General features: G+C 37.7%; 9 non-coding genes across 9 annotated transcripts; all 9 read left to right on the forward strand.

Moving 5' to 3' along the window:
- Positions 1-1,826: 1,826 nt before the first annotated feature.
- TRNAF-GAA (transfer RNA phenylalanine (anticodon GAA)) lies at positions 1,827-1,899 on the forward strand. The gene has a single exon. It is a non-coding gene; the product is annotated as a tRNA-Phe (tRNA).
- Positions 1,900-3,084: 1,185 nt separating this feature from the next.
- On the forward strand, positions 3,085-3,157 carry TRNAF-GAA (transfer RNA phenylalanine (anticodon GAA)). Its single transcript has one exon. It is a non-coding gene; the product is annotated as a tRNA-Phe (tRNA).
- Positions 3,158-5,600: 2,443 nt separating this feature from the next.
- Positions 5,601-5,673, forward strand: TRNAF-GAA (transfer RNA phenylalanine (anticodon GAA)). Its single transcript has one exon. It is a non-coding gene; the product is annotated as a tRNA-Phe (tRNA).
- Positions 5,674-5,846: 173 nt separating this feature from the next.
- On the forward strand, positions 5,847-5,919 carry TRNAF-GAA (transfer RNA phenylalanine (anticodon GAA)). Its single transcript has one exon. It is a non-coding gene; the product is annotated as a tRNA-Phe (tRNA).
- Positions 5,920-6,858: 939 nt separating this feature from the next.
- Positions 6,859-6,931, forward strand: TRNAF-GAA (transfer RNA phenylalanine (anticodon GAA)). The gene has a single exon. It is a non-coding gene; the product is annotated as a tRNA-Phe (tRNA).
- Positions 6,932-7,104: 173 nt separating this feature from the next.
- On the forward strand, positions 7,105-7,177 carry TRNAF-GAA (transfer RNA phenylalanine (anticodon GAA)). Its single transcript has one exon. It is a non-coding gene; the product is annotated as a tRNA-Phe (tRNA).
- Positions 7,178-9,620: 2,443 nt separating this feature from the next.
- Positions 9,621-9,693, forward strand: TRNAF-GAA (transfer RNA phenylalanine (anticodon GAA)). Its single transcript has one exon. It is a non-coding gene; the product is annotated as a tRNA-Phe (tRNA).
- A 2,192-nt stretch (positions 9,694-11,885) lies between these two features.
- On the forward strand, positions 11,886-11,958 carry TRNAF-GAA (transfer RNA phenylalanine (anticodon GAA)). The gene has a single exon. It is a non-coding gene; the product is annotated as a tRNA-Phe (tRNA).
- Positions 11,959-12,131: 173 nt separating this feature from the next.
- On the forward strand, positions 12,132-12,204 carry TRNAF-GAA (transfer RNA phenylalanine (anticodon GAA)). The gene has a single exon. It is a non-coding gene; the product is annotated as a tRNA-Phe (tRNA).
- Positions 12,205-15,099: the final 2,895 nt, after the last annotated feature.

A 15,099-nucleotide genomic window follows, 5' to 3' on the forward strand; every position in this document is an offset into this window, starting at 1 on the left:
AACAAAACGTTTTCTCAGAGGCTCAAATGGCTTGGTTGGCAGAGCATTAGGCTTAAGGTCCCTGTTTAGTTTCTGGGTTTTGGAAAGGTTCATATTAAATGTATTGTAACTTTGTGAAATTTAGTTCACGATGGAATGTCTTCAAATTCTTCAAAGGGAGATCATCTTTTCACTCTCGTGAAGCTAAAATAGTTCAGTGTGGAGAGCTTTACACTGAAGATCTTGAAGTATCTGGCACATCTCTAGGTTTTGCAATGGTCTCGCTGAAGCTCTACAGGTCCTTGCTCGGTATGCAGAGCTTTACACTGAAGATCTTGAAGTACCTGGCTCATCTCTAGGTTTTGCCATGGTCTCGCTGAAGCTCTAAAGGTCCTTGCTTCAATGTTAAGCTTTGTCTTGCTAGTATATTGATACTTATCAACTAATTTAAATAAATGTAGCTTCCTGTGAAGTAATTGGAAATTTTCTTGTGCTGGAGAGGACTCTGGTTTGTAATGCAGTTGGATTTCTATGCTGTTGTTGTGTCTTCAATTTTTTAAAAAAGTGTCCCCGCTTACTGTAGGAGGAGGCCGAAATAGCTCAGTTGGGAGAGCGTTAGACTGAAGATCTAAAGGTCCCTGGTTTGATCCCGGGTTTCGGCATCTTTTCACACCATATAAATGTACAAAAATACAACACAACACGTTTAAAAAATTTACTTCCGGTTTGGAAATTTTTGTTATTCTTGTAATTGTATTCACAATGTCTTTGCATTTCTATGATGTGGAACATCTTCAAATTCCCAAAACAGTGACCTCCACAACTAGCAGCACAGGCCGAAATAGCTCAGTTGGGAGAGCGTTAGACTGAAGATCTAAAGGTCCCTGGTTCGATCCTGGGTTTCGGCATGTTCTTCTTTGGATATAAAACAACCGATAACTATTTTGGAAGTCTCCTTTTTCTTTCGTAAATTGATAGGGATGCTCCTCATTCAGGAAAGTACATGATTAAAAGTACCCATTTCTAAATCCATCCCAAAACGTTTTCAGTAGGCTTTAAAACCACCAGCAAGGACTGATGCACTGAAAATCTCAACATCCCTACTTGAAATCCAATATTGGATATGCTTGGTAACCAAAACAATGTGATTGATGAAAGTTTAAAAAGTCTTTCGGTTTTGTTTTGTTTTTTCTTAGTCTATTAGAATTTCCATGCTGCCTGAAAATTGCCAGATTGTTCAAAATGTCCTGAGAAAAATATAGAACATAATTCAATTGAAAACAAAACGTTTTCTCAGAGGCTCAAATGGCTTGGTTGGCAGAGCATTAGGCTTAAGGTCCCTGTTTAGTTTCTGGGTTTTGGAAAGGTTCATATTAAATGTATTGTAACTTTGTGAAATTTAGTTCACGATGGAATGTCTTCAAATTCTTCAAAGGGAGATCATCTTTTCACTCTCGTGAAGCTAAAATAGTTCAGTGTAAAGAGCTTTACACTGAAGATCTTGAAGTATCTGGCACATCTCTAGGTTTTGCAATGGTCTCGCTGAAGCTCTACAGGTCCTTGCTCAGTATGCAGAGCTTTACACTGAAGATCTTGAAGTACCTGGCTCATCTCTAGGTTTTGCCATGGTCTCGCTGAAGCTCTAAAGGTCCTTGCTTCAATGTTAAGCTTTATCTTGCTAGTATATTGATACTTATCAACTAATTTAAATAAATGTAGCTTCCTGTGAAGTAATTGGAAATTTTCTTGTGCTGGAGAGGACTCTGGTTTGTAATGCAGTTGGATTTCTATGCTGTTGTTGTGTCTTCAATTTTTTTAAAAAGTGTCCACGCTTAATGTTAGAGGAGGCCGAAATAGCTCAGTTGGGAGAGCGTTAGACTGAAGATCTAAAGGTCCCTGGTTCGATCCCGGGTTTCGGCATCTTTTCACACCATATAAATGTACAAAAATACAACACAACACGTTTAAAAAATTTACTTCCGGTTTGGAAATTTTTGTTATTCTTGTAATTGTATTCACAATGTCTTTGCATTTCTATGATGTGGAACATCTTCAAATTCCCAAAACAGTGACCTCCACAACTAGCAGCACAGGCCGAAATAGCTCAGTTGGGAGAGCGTTAGACTGAAGATCTAAAGGTCCCTGGTTCAATCCCGGGTTTCGGCACGTTCTTTTTTGGATATAAAACAACTGATAACTATTTTGGAAATCTCCTTTTTCTTTCGTAAATTGATAGGGATGCTCCTCATTCAGGAAAGTACATGATTAAAAGAACCCATTTCTAAATCCATCCCAAAACGTTTTCAGTAGGCTTTAAAACCACCAGCAAGGACTGATGCACTGAAAATCTCAACATCCCTACTTGAAATCCAATATTGGATATGCTTGGTAACCAAAACAATGTGATTGATGAAAGTTTAAAAAGTCTTTCGGTTTTGTTTTGTTTTTTCTTAGTCTATTAGAATTTCCATGCTGCCTGAAAATTGCCAGATTGTTCAAAATGTCCTGAGAAAAATATAGAACATAATTCAATTGAAAACAAAACGTTTTCTCAGAGGCTCAAATGGCTTGGTTGGCAGAGCATTAGGCTTAAGGTCCCTGTTTAGTTTCTGGGTTTTGGAAAGGTTCATATTAAATGTATTGTAACTTTGTGAAATTTAGTTCACGATGGAATGTCTTCAAATTCTTCAAAGGGAGATCATCTTTTCACTCTCGTGAAGCTAAAATAGTTCAGTGTGGAGAGCTTTACACTGAAGATCTTGAAGTATCTGGCACATCTCTAGGTTTTGCAATGGTCTCGCTGAAGCTCTACAGGTCCTTGCTCAGTATGCAGAGCTTTACACTGAAGATCTTGAAGTACCTGGCTCATCTCTAGGTTTTGCCATGGTCTCGCTGAAGCTCTAAAGGTCCTTGCTTCAATGTTAAGCTTTATCTTGCTAGTATATTGATACTTATCAACTAATTTAAAGAAATGTAGCTTCCTGTGAAGTAATTGGAAATTTTCTTGTGCTGGAGAGGACTCTGGTTTGTAATGCAGTTGGATTTCTATGCTGTTGTTGTGTCTTCAATTTTTTAAAAAAGTGTCCCCGCTTACTGTAAAAGGAGGCCGAAATAGCTCAGTTGGGAGAGCGTTAGACTGAAGATCTAAAGGTCCCTGGTTCGATTCCGGGTTTCGGCATCTTTTCACACCATATAAATGTACAAAAATACAACACAACACGTTTAAAAAATTTACTTCCGGTTTGGAAATTTTTGTTATTCTTGTAATTGTATTCACAATGTCTTTGCATTTCTATGATGTGGAACATCTTCAAATTCCCAAAACAGTGACCTCCACAACTAGCAGCACAGGCCGAAATAGCTCAGTTGGGAGAGCGTTAGACTGAAGATCTAAAGGTCCCTGGTTTGATCCTGGGTTTCAGCATGTACTTCTTTGGATATAAAACAACCGATAACTATTTTGGAAGTCTCCTTTTTCTTTCGTAAATTGATAGGGATGCTCCTCATTCAGGAAAGTACATGATTAAAAGTACCCATTTCTAAATCCATCCCAAAACGTTTTCAGTAGGCTTTAAAACCACCAGCAAGGACTGATGCACTGAAAATCTCAACATCCCTACTTGAAATCCAATATTGGATATGCTTGGTAACCAAAACAATGTGATTGATGAAAGTTTAAAAAGTCTTTCGGTTTTGTTTTGTTTTTTCTTAGTCTATTAGAATTTCCATGCTGCCTGAAAATTGCCAGATTGTTCAAAATGTCCTGAGAAAAATATAGAACATAATTCAATTGAAAACAAAACGTTTTCTCAGAGGCTCAAATGGCTTGGTTGGCAGAGCATTAGGCTTAAGGTCCCTGTTTAGTTTCTGGGTTTTGGAAAGGTTCATATTAAATGTATTGTAACTTTGTGAAATTTAGTTCACGATGGAATGTCTTCAAATTCTTCAAAGGGAGATCATCTTTTAACTCTCGTGAAGCTAAAATAGTTCAGTGTAAAGAGCTTTACACTGAAGATCTTGAAGTATCTGGCACATCTCTAGGTTTTGCAATGGTCTCGCTGAAGCTCTACAGGTCCTTGCTCAGTATGCAGAGCTTTACACTGAAGATCTTGAAGTACCTGGCTCATCTCTAGGTTTTGCCATGGTCTCGCTGAAGCTCTAAAGGTCCTTGCTTCAATGTTAAGCTTTATCTTGCTAGTATATTGATACTTATCAACTAATTTAAATAAATGTAGCTTCCTGTGAAGTAATTGGAAATTTTCTTGTGCTGGAGAGGACTCTGGTCTGTAATGCAGTTGGATTTCTATGCTGTTGTTGTGTCTTCAATTTTTAAAAAAAGTGTCCCCGCTTACTGTAAGAGGAGGCAGAAATAGCTCAGTTGGGAGAGCGTTAGACTGAAGATCTAAAGGTCCCTGGTTCGATCCTGGGTTTCAGCATCTTTTCACACCATATAAATGTACTAAAATACAACACAACACGTTTAAAAAATTTACTTCCGGTTTGGAAATTTTTGTTATTCTTGTAATTGTATTCACAATGTCTTTGCATTTCTATGATGTGGAACATCTTCAAATTCCCAAAACAGTGACCTCCACAACTAGCAGCACAGGCCGAAATAGCTCTGTTGGGAGAGCGTTAGACTGAAGATCTAAAGGTCCCAGGTTCGATCCCGGGTTTCGGCATGTTCTTCTTTGGATATAAAACAACCGATAACTATTTTGGAAGTCTCCTTTTTCTTTCGTAAATTGATAGGGATGCTCCTCATTCAGGAAAGTACATGATTAAAAGTACCCATTTCTAAATCCATCCCAAAACGTTTTCAGTAGGCTTTAAAACCACCAGCAAGGACTGATGCACTGAAAATCTCAACATCCCTACTTGAAATCCAATATTGGATATGCTTGGTAACCAAAACAATGTGATTGATGAAAGTTTAAAAAGTCTTTCGGTTTTGTTTTGTTTTTTCTTAGTCTATTAGAATTTCCATGCTGCCTGAAAATTGCCAGATTGTTCAAAATGTCCTGAGAAAAATATAGAACATAATTCAATTGAAAACAAAACGTTTTCTCAGAGGCTCAAATGGCTTGGTTGGCAGAGCATTAGGCTTAAGGTCCCTGTTTAGTTTCTGGGTTTTGGAAAGGTTCATATTAAATGTATTGTAACTTTGTGAAATTTAGTTCACGATGGAATGTCTTCAAATTCTTCAAAGGGAGATCATCTTTTCACTCTCGTGAAGCTAAAATAGTTCAGTGTGGAGAGCTTTACACTGAAGATCTTGAAGTATCTGGCACATCTCTAGGTTTTGCAATGGTCTCGCTGAAGCTCTACAGGTCCTTGCTCGGTATGCAGAGCTTTACACTGAAGATCTTGAAGTACCTGGCTCATCTCTAGGTTTTGCCATGGTCTCGCTGAAGCTCTAAAGGTCCTTGCTTCAATGTTAAGCTTTATCTTGCTAGTATATTGATACTTATCAACTAATTTAAAGAAATGTAGCTTTCTGTGAAGTAATTGGAAATTTTCTTGTGCTGGAGAGGACTCTGGTTTGTAATGCAGTTGGATTTCTATGCTGTTGTTGTGTCTTCAATTTTTTTAAAAAGTGTCCACGCAAACTGTTAGAGGAGGCCGAAATAGCTCAGTTGGGAGAGCGTTAGACTGAAGATCTAAAGGTCCCTGGTTCGATCCCGGGTTTCGGCATCTTTTCACACCATATAAATGTACAAAAATACAACACAACAAGTTTAAAAAATTTACTTCCGGTTTGGAAATTTTTGTTATTCTTGTAATTGTATTCACAATGTCTTTGCATTTCTATGATGTGGAACATCTTCAAATTCCCAAAACAGTGACCTCCACAACTAGCAGCACAGGCCGAAATAGCTCAGTTGGGAGAGCGTTAGACTGAAGATCTAAAGGTCCCTGGTTCGATCCCGGGTTTCGGCATGTTCTTCTTTGGATACAAAACAACCGATAACTATTTTGGAAGTCTCCTTTTTCTTTCGTTAATTGATAGGGATGCTCCTCATTCAGGAAAGTACATGATTAAAAGTACCCATTTCTAAATCCATCCCAAAACGTTTTCAGTAGGCTTTAAAACCACCAGCAAGGACTGATGCACTGAAAATCTCAACATCCCTACTTGAAATCCAATATTGGATATGCTTGGTAACCAAAACAATGTGATTGATGAAAGTTTAAAAAGTCTTTCGGTTTTGTTTTGTTTTTTCTTAGTCTATTAGAATTTCCATGCTGCCTGAAAATTGCCAGATTGTTCAAAATGTCCTGAGAAAAATATAGAACATAATTCAATTGAAATCAAAACGTTTTCTCAGAGGCTCAAATGGCTTGGTTGGCAGAGCATTAGGCTTAAGGTCCCTGTTTAGTTTCTGGGTTTTGGAAAGGTTCATATTAAATGTATTGTAACTTTGTGAAATTTAGTTCACGATGGAATGTCTTCAAATTCTTCAAAGGGAGATCATCTTTTCACTCTCGTGAAGCTAAAATAGTTCTGTGTGGAGAGCTTTACACTGAAGATCTTGAAGTATCTGGCACATCTCTAGGTTTTGCAATGGTCTCGCTGAAGCTCTACTGGTCCTTGCTCGGTATGCAGAGCTTTACACTGAAGATCTTGAAGTACCTGGCTCATCTCTAGGTTTTGCCATGGTCTCGCTGAAGCTCTAAAGGTCCTTGCTTCAATGTTAAGCTTTATCTTGCTAGTATATTGATACTTATCAACTAATTTAAATAAATGTAGCTTCCTGTGAAGTAATTGGAAATTTTCTTGTGCTGGAGAGGACTCTGGTTTGTAATGCAGTTGGATTTCTATGCTGTTGTTGTGTCTTCAATTTTTTTAAAAAGTGTCCACGCAAACTGTTAGAGGAGGCCGAAATAGCTCAGTTGGGAGAGCGTTAGACTGAAGATCTAAAGGTCCCTGGTTCGATCCCGGGTTTCGGCATCTTTTCACACCATATAAATGTACAAAAATACAACACAACACGTTTAAAAAATTTACTTCCGGTTTGGAAATTTTTGTTATTCTTGTAATTGTATTCACAATGTCTTTGCATTTCTATGATGTGGAACATCTTCAAATTCCCAAAACAGTGACCTCCACAACTAGCAGCACAGGCCGAAATAGCTCAGTTGGGAGAGCGTTAGACTGAAGATCTAAAGGTCCCTGGTTCGATCCCGGGTTTCGGCATGTTCTTCTTTGGATACAAAACAACCGATAACTATTTTGGAAGTCTCCTTTTTCTTTCGTTAATTGATAGGGATGCTCCTCATTCAGGAAAGTACATGATTAAAAGTACCCATTTCTAAATCCATCCCAAAACGTTTTCAGTAGGCTTTAAAACCACCAGCAAGGACTGATGCACTGAAAATCTCAACATCCCTACTTGAAATCCAATATTGGATATGCTTGGTAACCAAAACAATGTGATTGATGAAAGTTTAAAAAGTCTTTCGGTTTTGTTTTGTTTTTTCTTAGTCTATTAGAATTTCCATGCTGCCTGAAAATTGCCAGATTGTTCAAAATGTCCTGAGAAAAATATAGAACATAATTCAATTGAAAACAAAACGTTTTCTCAGAGGCTCAAATGGCTTGGTTGGCAGAGCATTAGGCTTAAGGTCCCTGTTTAGTTTCTGGGTTTTGGAAAGGTTCATATTAAATGTATTGTAACTTTGTGAAATTTAGTTCACGATGGAATGTCTTCAAATTCTTCAAAGGGAGATCATCTTTTCACTCTCGTGAAGCTAAAATAGTTCTGTGTGGAGAGCTTTACACTGAAGATCTTGAAGTATCTGGCACATCTCTAGGTTTTGCAATGGTCTCGCTGAAGCTCTACTGGTCCTTGCTCGGTATGCAGAGCTTTACACTGAAGATCTTGAAGTACCTGGCTCATCTCTAGGTTTTGCCATGGTCTCGCTGAAGCTCTAAAGGTCCTTGCTTCAATGTTAAGCTTTATCTTGCTAGTATATTGATACTTATCAACTAATTTAAAGAAATGTAGCTTCCTGTGAAGTAATTGGAAATTTTCTTGTGCTGGAGAGGACTCTGGTTTGTAATGCAGTTGGATTTCTATGCTGTTGTTGTGTCTTCAATTTTTTTAAAAAGTGTCCACGCTTACTGTTAGAGGAGGCCGAAATAGCTCAGTTGGGAGAGCGTTAGACTGAAGATCTAAAGGTCCCTGGTTCGATCCCGGGTTTCAGCATCTTTTCACACCATATAAATGTACAAAAATACAACACAACACGTTTAAAAAATTTACTTCCGGTTTGGAAATTTTTGTTATTCTTGTAATTGTATTCACAATGTCTTTGCATTTCTATGATGTGGAACATCTTCAAATTCCCAAAACAGTGACCTCCACAACTAGCAGCACAGGCCGAAATAGCTCAGTTGGGAGAGCGTTAAACTGAAGATCTAAAGGTCCCTGGTTCGATCCCGGGTTTCGGCATGTTCTTCTTTGGATAAAAAACAACCGATAACTATTTTGGAAGTCTCCTTTTTCTTTAGTAAATTGATAGGGATGCTCCTCATTCAGGAAAGTACATGATTAAAAGTACCCATTTCTAAATCCATCCCAAAACGTTTTCAGTAGGCTTTAAAACCACCAGCAAGGACTGATGCACTGAAAATCTCAACATCCCTACTTGAAATCCAATATTGGATATGCTTGGTAACCAAAACAATGTGATTGATGAAAGTTTAAAAAGTCTTTCGGTTTTGTTTTGTTTTTTCTTAGTCTATTAGAATTTCCATGCTGCCTGAAAATTGCCAGATTGTTCAAAATGTCCTGAGAAAAATATAGAACATAATTCAATTGAAAACAAAACGTTTTCTCAGAGGCTCAAATGGCTTGGTTGGCAGAGCATTAGGCTTAAGGTCCCTGTTTAGTTTCTGGGTTTTGGAAAGGTTCATATTAAATGTATTGTAACTTTGTGAAATTTAGTTCACGATGGAATGTCTTCAAATTCTTCAAAGGGAGATCATCTTTTCACTCTCGTGAAGCTAAAATAGTTCAGTGTAAAGAGCTTTACACTGAAGATCTTGAAGTATCTGGCACATCTCTAGGTTTTGCAATGGTCTCGCTGAAGCTCTACAGGTCCTTGCTCAGTATGCAGAGCTTTACACTGAAGATCTTGAAGTACCTGGCTCATCTCTAGGTTTTGCCATGGTCTCGCTGAAGCTCTAAAGGTCCTTGCTTCAATGTTAAGCTTTATCTTGCTAGTATATTGATACTTATCAACTAATTTAAATAAATGTAGCTTCCTGTGAAGTAATTGGAAATTTTCTTGTGCTGGAGAGGACTCTGGTTTGTAATGCAGTTGGATTTCTATGCTGTTGTTGTGTCTTCAATTTTTTAAAAAAGTGTCCCCGCTTACTGTAAGAGGAGGCAGAAATAGCTCAGTTGGGAGAGCGTTAGACTGAAGATCTAAAGGTCCCTGGTTCGATCCCGGGTTTCGGCATCTTTTCACACCATATAAATGTACAAAAATACAACACAACACGTTTAAAAAATTTACTTCCGGTTTGGAAATTTTTGTTATTCTTGTAATTGTATTCACAATGTCTTTGCATTTCTATGATGTGGAACATCTTCAAATTCCCAAAACAGTGACCTCCACAACTAGCAGCACAGGCCGAAATAGCTCAGTTGGGAGAGCGTTAGACTGAAGATCTAAAGGTCCCTGGTTCGATCCCAGGTTTCGGCATGTTCTTCTTTGGATATAAAACAACCGATAACTATTTTGGAAGTCTCCTTTTTCTTTCGTAAATTGATAGGGATGCTCCTCATTCAGGAAAGTACATGATTAAAAGTACCCATTTCTAAATCCATCCCAAAACTTTTTCAGTAGGCTTTAAAACCACCAGCAAGGACTGATGCACTGAAAATCTCAACATCCCTACTTGAAATCCAATATTGGATATGCTTGGTAACCAAAACAATGTGATTGATGAAAGTTTAAAAAGTCTTTCGGTTTTGTTTTGTTTTTTCTTAGTCTATTAGAATTTCCATGCTGCCTGAAAATTGCCAGATTGTTCAAAATGTCCTGAGAAAAATATAGAACATAATTCAATTGAAAACAAAACGTTTTCTCAGAGGCTCAAATGGCTTGGTTGGCAGAGCATTAGGCTTAAGGTCCCTGTTTAGTTTCTGGGTTTTGGAAAGGTTCATATTAAATGTATTGTAACTTTGTGAAATTTAGTTCACGATGGAATGTCTTCAAATTCTTCAAAGGGAGATCATCTTTTCACTCTCGTGAAGCTAAAATAGTTCAGTGTGGAGAGCTTTACACTGAAGATCTTGAAGTATCTGGCACATCTCTAGGTTTTGCAATGGTCTCGCTGAAGCTCTACAGGTCCTTGCTCAGTATGCAGAGCTTTACACTGAAGATCTTGAAGTACCTGGCTCATCTCTAGGTTTTGCCATGGTCTCGCTGAAGCTCTAAAGGTCCTTGCTTCAATGTTAAGCTTTATCTTGCTAGTATATTGATACTTATCAACTAATTTAAATAAATGTAGCTTCCTGTGAAGTAATTGGAAATTTTCTTGTGCTGGAGAGGACTCTGGTTTGTAATGCAGTTGGATTTCTATGCTGTTGTTGTGTCTTCAATTTTTTAAAAAAGTGTCCCCGCTTACTGTAAGAGGAGGCAGAAATAGCTCAGTTGGGAGAGCGTTAGACTGAAGATCTAAAGGTCCCTGGTTCGATCCCGCGTTTCGGCATCCTTTCACACCATGAAAATGTACAAAAACACAACACGTTTAAAAAATTTACTTCCGGTTTGGAAATTTTTGTTATTCTTGTAATTGTATTCACAATGTCTTTGCATTTCTATGATGTGGAACATCTTCAAATTCCCAAAACAGTGACCTCCACAACTAGCAGCACAGGCCGAAATAGCTCAGTTGGGAGAGCGTTAGACTGAAGATCTAAAGGTCCCTGGTTCGATCCCGGGGTTCGGCATGTTCTTCTTTGGATATAAAACAACCGATAACTATTTTGGAAGTCTCCTTTTTCTTTCGTAAATTGATAGGGATGCTCCTCATTCAGGAAAGTACATGATTAAAAGTACCCATTTCTAAATCCATCCCAAAACGTTTTCAGTAGGCTTTAAAACCACCAGCAAGGACTGATGCACTGAAAATCTCAACATCCCTACTTGAAATCCAATATTGGATATGCTTGGTAACCAAAACAATGTGATTGATGAAAGTTTAAAAAGTCTTTCGGTTTTGTTTTGTTTTTTCTTAGTCTATTAGAATTTCCATGCTGCCTGAAAATTGCCAGATTGTTCAAAATGTCCTGAGAAATATATAGAACATAATTCAATTGAAAACAAAACGTTTTCTCAGAGGCTCAAATGGCTTGGTTGGCAGAGCATTAGGCTTAAGGTCCCTGTTTAGTTTCTAGGTTTTGGAAAGGTTCATATTAAATGTATTGTAACTTTGTGAAATTTAGTTCACGATGGAATGTCTTCAAATTCTTCAAAGGGAGATCATCTTTTCACTCTCGTGAAGCTAAAATAGTTCTGTGTGGAGAGCTTTACACTGAAGATCTTGAAGTATCTGGCACATCTCTAGGTTTTGCAATGGTCTCGCTGAAGCTCTACAGGTCCTTGCTCGGTATGCAGAGCTTTACACTGAAGATCTTGAAGTACCTGGCTCATCTCTAGGTTTTGCCATGGTCTCGCTGAAGCTCTAAAGGTCCTTGCTTCAATGTTAAGCTTTATCTTGCTAGTATATTGATACTTATCAACTAATTTAAAGAAATGTAGCTTCCTGTGAAGTAATTGGAAATTTTCTTGTGCTGGAGAGGACTCTGGTTTGTAATGCAGTTGGATTTCTATGCTGTTGTTGTGTCTTCAATTTTTTTAAAAAGTGTCCACGCAAACTGTTAGAGGAGGCCGAAATAGCTCAGTTGGGAGAGCGTTAGACTGAAGATCTAAAGGTCCCTGGTTCGATCCCAGGTTTCGGCATCTTTTCACACCATATAAATGTACAAAAATACAACACAACACGTTTAAAAAATTTACTTCCGGTTTGGAAATTTTTGTTATTCTTGTAATTGTATTCACAATGTCTTTGCATTTCTATTATGTGGAACATCTTCAAATTCCCAAAACAGTGACCTCCACAACTAGCAGCACAGGCCGAAATAGCTCAGTTGGGAGAGCGTTAGACTGAAGATCTAAAGGTCCCTGGTTCGATCCCGGGTTTCGGCACGTTCTTCTTTGGATATAAAACAACTGATAACTATTTTGGAAGTCTCCTTTTTCTTTCGTAAATTGATAGGGATGCTCCTCATTCAGGAAAGTACATGATTAAAAGTACCCATTTCTAAATCCATCCCAAAACGTTTTCAGTAGACTTTAAAACCACCAGCAAGGACTGATGCACTGAAAATCTCAACATCCCTACTTGAAATCCAATATTGGATATGCTTGGTAACCAAAACAATGTGATTGATGAAAGTTTAAAAAGTCTTTCAGTTTTGTTTTGTTTTTTCTTAGTCTATTAGAATTTCCATGCTGCCTGAAAATTGCCAGATTGTTCAAAATGTCCTGAGAAAAATATAGAACATAATTCAATTGAAAACAAAACGTTTTCTCAGAGGCTCAAATGGCTTGGTTGGCAGAGCATTAGGCTTAAGGTCCCTGTTTAGTTTCTGGGTTTTGGAAAGGTTCATATTAAATGTATTGTAACTTTGTGAAATTTAGTTCACGATGGAATGTCTTCAAATTCTTCAAAGGGAGATCATCTTTTCACTCTCGTGAAGCTAAAATAGTTCTGTGTAAAGAGCTTTACACTGAAGATCTTGAAGTATCTGGCACATCTCTAGGTTTTGCAATGGTCTCGCTGAAGCTCTACAGGTCCTTGCTCAGTATGCAGAGCTTTACACTGAAGATCTTGAAGTACCTGGCTCATCTCTAGGTTTTGCCATGGTCTCGCTGAAGCTCTAAAGGTCCTTGCTTCAATGTTAAGCTTTATCTTGCTAGTATATTGATACTTATCAACTAATTTAAATAAATGTAGCTTCCTGTGAAGTAATTGGAAATTTTCTTGTGCTGGAGAGGACTCTGGTTTGTAATGCAGTTGGATTTCTATGCTGTTGTTGTGTCTTCAATTTTTTAAAAAAGTGTCCCCGCTTACTGTAAGAGGAGGCAGAAATAGCTCAGTTGGGAGAGCGTTAGACTGAAGATCTAAAGGTCCCTGGTTCAATCCCGGGTTTCGGCATCTTTTCACACCATATAAATGTACAAAAATACAACACAACACGTTTAAAAAATTTACTTCCGGTTTGGAAATTTTTGTTATTCTTGTAATTGTATTCACAATGTCTTTGCATTTCTATGATGTGGAACATCTTCAAATTCCCAAAAAAGTGACCTCCACAACTAGCAGCACAGGCCGAAATAGCTCAGTTGGGAGAGCGTTAGACTGAAGATCTAAAGGTCCCTGGTTCAATCCCGGGTTTCAGCATGTTCTTCTTTGGATATAAAACAACCGATAACTATTTTGGAAGTCTCCTTTTTCTTTCGTAAATTGATAGGGATGCTCCTCATTCAGGAAAGTACATGATTAAAAGTACCCATTTCTAAATCCATCCCAAAACGTTTTCAGTAGGCTTTAAAACCACCAGCAAGGACTGATGCACTGAAAATCTCAACATCCCTACTTGAAATCCAATATTGGATATGCTTGGTAACAAAAACAATGTGATTGATGAAAGTTTAAAAAGTCTTTCGGTTTTGTTTTGTTTTTTCTTAGTCTATTAGAATTTCCATGCTGCCTGAAAATTGCCAGATTGTTCAAAATGTCCTGAGAAAAATATAGAACTTAATTCAATTGAAAACAAAACGTTTTCTCAGACGCTCAAATGGCTTGGTTGGCAGAGCATTAGGCTTAAGGTCCCTGTTTAGTTTCTGGGTTTTGGAAAGGTTCATATTAAATGTATTGTAACTTTGTGAAATTTAGTTCACGATGGAATGTCTTCAAATTCTTCAAAGGGAGATCATCTTTTGACTCTCGTGAAGCTAAAATAGTTCTGTGTGGAGAGCTTTACACTGAAGATCTTGAAGTATCTGGCACATCTCTAGGTTTTGCAATGGTCTCGCTGAAGCTCTACAGGTCCTTGCTCAGTATGCAGAGCTTTACATTGAAGATCTTGAAGTACCTGGCTCATCTCTAGGTTTTGCCATGGTCTCGCTGAAGCTCTAAAGGTCCTTGCTTCAATGTTAAGCTTTATCTTGCTAGTATATTGATACTTATCAACTAATTTAACCCCTTAAGGACGCAGCCATTTTACAGCTTAAGGCTCAGCCCGATTTTTTGGATTCTGACTTGCTTCGCTTTATATGGTTATAACTTTTGAACACTGTTACTTATCAAAGCGATTCTGAGATTGTTTTTTCCCCACATGTTGTACTTCATTTTAGTGGTAAATTTTGGCAGATAAGTTTTGCGTTTATTTACAAAAAAAAGAAAATGTGATGAATTTTTTGAAAAATTTGCCATTTTCGAAATTCTAAATCATCACGTTTTCAGGCAGATAGATTTACCAGCTAAATAAGTTGCTGAATAACATTTCCCATTTGTCTACTTTACATTTTCATAATTTCTGAAATATCTGGATAATTTATTTTGACGTCACGCGGCTTGCAAATAGAATATCGCTTTTCCGGATTTTCAGAATTGACTATTTTGGGGATAAATACAGTTTTGAATGAAATTTTACATATTTAGCATCAAAACCCCCTATATAACCAACCTTTTCAAATCTGCACCCCTCAAGCTATCAGAAACAGCTTTTACGAAGATTGTTAACCCCTTGAGATCTTCATAGTAATTGAATCAAAATGGAGGTGAAATTTAGAATGGTCATATTGTTCCCTTATACGTTCATTTAGCACCAAAATTTACACATTTCCAAAATATAAAAAGAGAAAACCCACCATACAATTTGTTCTGCAATTTCTCCTGAGTACAAAGACCCCCCACATGTGGCCGTTACTTGTTTTATGGGGGCACAGCGAGGCGCAGAAGGGAAGGAGGGCGCTGCAGCTGCCAGGAATTTAGTTTCCTCATTGGCCCCTTTTGAAGGCTATAAAATTTTCGCT

This window comes from Engystomops pustulosus, chromosome 1 (assembly GCF_040894005.1).
Source record: "Engystomops pustulosus chromosome 1, aEngPut4.maternal, whole genome shotgun sequence".
NCBI lineage: Eukaryota > Metazoa > Chordata > Amphibia > Anura > Leptodactylidae > Engystomops > Engystomops pustulosus.